Source organism: Panthera uncia (genome assembly GCF_023721935.1).
Source record: "Panthera uncia isolate 11264 chromosome B3 unlocalized genomic scaffold, Puncia_PCG_1.0 HiC_scaffold_1, whole genome shotgun sequence".
NCBI lineage: Eukaryota > Metazoa > Chordata > Mammalia > Carnivora > Felidae > Panthera > Panthera uncia.
Genome location: NW_026057582.1, coordinates 78,125,026 through 78,131,025, shown reverse-complemented (window position 1 = coordinate 78,131,025; position 6,000 = coordinate 78,125,026). Strand labels below are relative to the sequence as shown.

Here is a 6,000-nt window from a genome sequence, read left to right as displayed (position 1 = left end):
AAAGAAAGAAAGAAAGAAAGAAAGAAAGAAAGAAAGAAAGAAAGAAAAAGAAAGGGGAAGGGAAGGAAAGAAGAAAGAAAGAAAGAAAGAAAGAAAGAAAGAAAGAAAGAAAGAAAGATTGATTTAAGGGTTAGCTTAACCAGTTAAATGATTTTGTAGCTTAACTAGATAAAAGAAAGTAATGCCAAGACTCTACAGGGAAGATTTCTAGAATTGGGAGATAGGAATGAGGTGATAGGACACTATAAGTACACAACTATATATTTTTCCTACTTCACAAAATTTTTCTTTTGTCTTACTTGATCTGGTAGTTCCAGGCCTAAGTTTAAAGTTACCATAGGGAAGTATTATCAATGCACTAAACAAATATTGATACCACTAAGTTTGACATGCATATTATTTTTTATTATTATTTATTTAAATTCAAGCTAGTTAACATACAGTGTAGTATTGGTTTCAGGAGTAGAACCCAGTGATTCATCACTTACACCCAGTACTCATCCCAACAAGTGCCCTCTTTAATGCCCATCACCCATTTAGACCATTCTTAAAGACTCTTAGGGGTATGTCATAGCTTCATCCATGTAGGCAAGTTAAGGCCTGTCTGTAAACATAGGGCCATGTGTCCTATGATTCTTTATCTTTCAAATTCTATATCAGCCTGGGAGTGAGTCCAAGGAGATGTGTTAACAAAGCTATTGTTTTTACTGGCCTTGTGGATTTATAATACATCTGCTGAGCCAGAGAGACCAATCACAGGGGATAGGTTATGGGTCAAACAGGTAATAAATGGAAATGAAAGGAATCATAGGAAATAGAAATGTACCTATAAGCAGATTACAATTCTATGGAGGGGTGCAATCATGTGACCTCTGTGCCAGGGCCTCTCAGGTGGAGATTCTTAGGCATCTCTCTCAGATCTGATGCTGACTACTTAACTGTTGTCAAGAGAAAAGTCTGAACCTGTTTTTGCAGGGAAGGGAAATTGCTGATGTATGAGCTCTACCTAAAGATTCCATCTGTATAATTTGGAGCAACTAAATGACACAGTGCTATTTGATGACTCAGTAAAGGGCTAGTTTCTTACAGTTAGCACTCAGTTATTAGTGTAAAGGCAATAGCCTTTACCATTCTGATCATATTTCTGATGACTTGATAATTACTAAAGAATTATATAGGTGTAAGACTCTGAACAGTAGAGCTTTTGCTCTCTTTATGGGCATAAATCAAAACAATATGTTGCTAAGACGTATGTATAATGGAAAACAGATTTCTGCTGCCTGCTATAGCTTGGTCTAGTCCTTTGAATACAGAATATGTCAGTGAAAATGGAATTTATTTAAGGAAACACCACCCTCGAGGGAGATAGATTTGGAGGAAATATAATGAATCAATATTACTGATAACTCCTTTGTGAAGTTATGCAAAATACTTTTATGGAATATCCATGACACCCACACAGAGCCATATTTGGGTATAATATACCAATTGACAACGTCATTGGACTTATTTTTGTGTGCAAACCATTTTCCTAAATCGTACAGATATACTAATATACTCTGGTAATAACTTATTTCGTCGTTTGACTGCTGTTGTCTCCTCTGTGCCAGATGTTCTGTCAGGATTTTGGGTACTGGGCTTGGGGAACTACATCAGACCAAAATAATGTTCCTGAAAGCTCATCATGATGAAAAGGACTTGCTAGTCCGAATAGAGACACTAGAGGGAGCTCTCCTCCAGGAGACTGGCTCTATCTAGAAATGGCCCTGGAGGGACAACAAAGCTTTAAATGACTGGACTAATAGAGTATTTACTTTAATGGAGCATCATTATCAGCTAACAGTGAAGGAAGAGGACTTGTATCCTTACCCAGGAAAGACTATTTAATATTCTAATCATTATGGAAGTTGATGTTTTTAAAGATCAATGACCAGGAGTAACGGAAGGCAAGCAAAGGATGCCAACTATGGGAATATTATGGTCAACCTAAATTATGATAGGACATTACTGTACAGTGTGACCTTTATGTATGTTTTCTAATGGCCTAGGTACCACAGATTTATAGGGGTTTTATCTTTCTCATGATACATTGGTTGGGATTGGACAGATAAAGGAACAACACTGTGTTGTCCTGAAAAGAGCATCTTGTATAATGACATCTGGAATCTAATGACTGTTAAAGCCCATACTGTGATATCTGGGATATAGTTATGTTCTCAAACCAGATGGAATCAAGAATTTATTGAATGATAATTTCTGGTCATTACCCTAGTCACTGTGAATGTGTATGAAAAGAGTTGTTTTTGTTGGGGAAGAAATGGAGAATGTTACTATAATTCTAATTGACCTCGTGTGTTAACCTGGGCCACAGTATATCTACTGTAACAAGCAAGGACCTGGAAAGCTCTTCTCATGGTCCTGGAATGCCTCCTGATTTGCTGTACTTTTTCATTACTTCTATTCTTTAAAAGTATCTGCATGGTTAGGGCTTTCTGAGCAAATTTGATAGAAACTTGGGACCTAGGCTAAAAGACAAGCATTAAAATTTAATTTATGACTGAACAGTGAGATTTACTTCTCTGGAAGTATATGTTTATATTTCAAGGGTCGGGGGATGAGACCAGGATCTTGGAGACATCTGGGTTGTAAAACTGAAGACACTAGTTTATTCCCCCCAGAGATTTTTTTTTTTTTTTTCACATTCTAAAGTATGAAGACACAAGTCATTCCCTTCACTTTTTCAAGGAAAAACTCTCAGAAGGGGAGAGGGGAACAACTGTCTTCTTTTTCCTAAGTAAACATGCAGATTTGTTTTTGGGGAGATTCCTTACCTTCAAGTTTCAATTACTTGAAAGATTACATCTCATTCTCATCACCTGGCTCCTGTGAGAAGAGCTGGGGCAGAGAAGAGCCAGAATGGTATTATCTACTTATTATATGTAAGTAGTAATAATCATCTGTTCTGCTCCAGGAAACTCATATTAGCATTCAGCATATTAATAAATATAGATATTAAAATTTTAGCAATATATGAAACAGTCTGAGAATAACAATGCTGCTACTACTACCACCAGTATTATCGTTGAGAATCGCAAAAAAGAATTTTTGCATGTTTTTCTGAATGTTCCCTACCTATTTTTTGAGTTCTCTATTTGGTCCAAGCATAAAGCTATTATATACTGTACACTCTTTTTAACAGTTATTGGAGATACAATTAACATCTGTAATTCACAAATGTAAAGTGTACAACTCAATGTTTTCTGGTATATTCACATGGTTGTGCAGTCATCACCATAATCAGATTTTAGAACATTTTTGTACCCCCTAAAAGAAACTTGTATGCCTTAGCAATAATTCCCCATTTTTCCCCAACTTTCCCCCCGCATCTCCACTACTAAGCCTCTTGAAGCCACTTTGCATCTTTATGTCTTTATAGATTTGCCTATTCTATGTATTTATACATTTGCATATTTCATATGAATGGAATTTTACAATATGTGATCTTTTGGACTCACTTCTTTCATTGAAACAATGTTTTCAAGATTCATCTATTTTATATCATAGATTAATATTTATTGCCATATAATATTTTGTGATAAATTTTCTTTTATAGTTATTGCTTCAGTTTGCTATTACTCTGTTTAGGAATTTTGCATGTTCATAAGAGGGACTGATCTATAATTTTTTTTCCTAGTAATTACAGATGTGGGTAATAAAGTTACCGTGGCCTCATAAAGCTTTGTAGTGTTTCTTCTTTTAATATTACCTAAAAGTTTTTCTGTAAGATTGGTATTAATCTTTTCTTCAGTGTCTTGAAGTACTTATTGTTTAAGCCCTCTGGCCATGGAGATATCTTCAGGGAAAGTTTTCAATTCAAAATTCAATTTCTGTGTTAGAGTGACTGTTTAGATTTTCTACTTCTTATTTCAGTTTGATAAATTGTGTTTTTCCCAGAATTTTTTCTGTTTCTTCTATGTTGTGAAAATTATAGGTATAAAGTAATCCCTAATGACTTCTCATTGTCCTGTCATCTGTAGGATCAGTAGTGATGTCATCTTTTACATTTGTCTATTGATGGACTTGGGTTGCTTTCATATCTGACTATTACTAATAATGTGGCAATAAACAGAGAGGTGCATATATCTTTTTGAATTAGTGTTTTCATTTTCTTTGGATAAACACCTAGCAGTGAAATTATGGGATCATACAGTAATTCTATTTTTAATTTTTTGGAGAACCTCTATACTGTTTTCCACAGGGGCTCTACCAATTTGCATTCCCACCAACAGGGCACAAGGGTTTGGTTTGTTTTTTTTTTTTTTCTCTCTTTTTTTTTTTTTTTTTTTTTACATCCTCACCAATACTTGTTATTTCTTGTATTTTTAAAATGCCTTATTTTTAATTTAATTGAAATTTAATGCTTGTGTTTTTAATTTTAGCCGTTCTTACAGGTCTAAGGTGATATGTCATTGTGGTTTCGATTTGCATTTCCCTGGTGATGAGTGATGTTGAACATCTTTTCATGTGTCTGTTGGCCATCTGTATGTCTATTCAGGTCCTCTGCCCATTTGTTAATTAGACTATTTGGGTTTTTCTCGTGTTGAGCTGTTAGTTTTTTTATATATTTTGTATATAAACCCCTATTGGGGTTGCAAATATCTATCCTATCAACCCCTATCATTTGCAAATATCTTCTCCCATTCAGTAGGTTGGCTTTTTGTTTTGTTGATGGTTTCCTTCACTGTGCAAAAACTTTTTACTGTGGTGTAGTCCCAGTAGTTTGATTTTGTTTTTGTCTCCCTTGACAGAGGAGACATCTAGAAAAATGTTTTTCTATAGCTCATGTCAAAGAAATTACTGTCTATGTTTTCTTCTAGAAGTTTTATGATTGCAGGTCTCACATTTAGGTCTTTTAATCCACTTTGAGTTTATTTTTGTATATGGTGTAAGAAAGTGGTCTAGTTTCATTCTTTTGCATATGGCCGTCCAGGTTTCCCAGTACCATTTGTTGAAGCAATTATCTTTTCCCCATTATATATTCTTGCCTCCTTTGTCATAGATTAATTGACCATAAAAGTGTGGGTTTATTTCTGGACTTTCTATTCTGTGCCACTGGTCTATGTATCTATTTTTGTGCCAGTATAATATACTGTTTTGATTCCTACAGCTTTGTAGTATATCTGGAAATCTAGAATTGTGATACCTCCAGCTTTGTACTTCTTTTTCAAGATTGCTTGGCAATAATTCAACACTTTTATTGATGTGCCTATTCCCTCCTTCCCTGAGATACAGGAATGAATGCTTTCGCCTATGATCAGGCCCTTTTTCTCTCTTTCTAGTTGGGCTAATTTCTGGTAGGACTTGTGCATAGTCTGAGAGGTCTGTTATAAATGTGAGTCTGAAAAACTACCGAAGAGAATAGTAAATGATGATAGGAAACTCAACTGCAGCAAACATTATACCTGGAAGATAGTACCTCTTTCAGGAATATAAATTAGCAATATACTCTTCTATAAGATATTTCCCATTCTTACCCATTTCAAACATGTAGGTTTTTTCCCTTCTCTTATATTCTTCCAAGTTTCATATACTGCTTTCCTTGTATTTTGTTCACCCACATGTGTAATATTATTATCAGTGGTCCTCAACCATGGCTACACATTAGAATCCTCTGGGGAGATATTGAAAAAAGTACTTCTACATAGGCCCCGCTCTAATTTGGTAGTTCTGGGGTGAGGCATAGGTATTGGTATTTGTTAAAAGTTTGCCAAGTGATTGATACGAAGGGGCAGCCAAGATTGAAGATTACTCTCTGCCTATTATAATAATCTATTGTGGGGCGCCTGGGTGGCTCAGTCTGTTGAGCGTCCGACTTTGGCTCAGGTCATGGTCTTGCGATCCGTGAGTTCAAGCCCCACGTCGGCTCTGTGCTGACAGCTCAGAGCCTGGAGCCTGTTTCAGATTCTGTGTCTCCCTCTCTCTGACCCTCCCCCATTCATG

At 35.7% G+C, this 6,000-nt stretch overlaps 1 protein-coding gene across 3 annotated transcripts in view; it reads left to right on the top strand.

Moving 5' to 3' along the window:
• DPH6 (diphthamine biosynthesis 6) overlaps positions 1 to 6,000 on the top strand; it is a 343,777-nt gene that overhangs the window by 279,701 nt on the left and 58,076 nt on the right. The window lies entirely within an intron of this gene.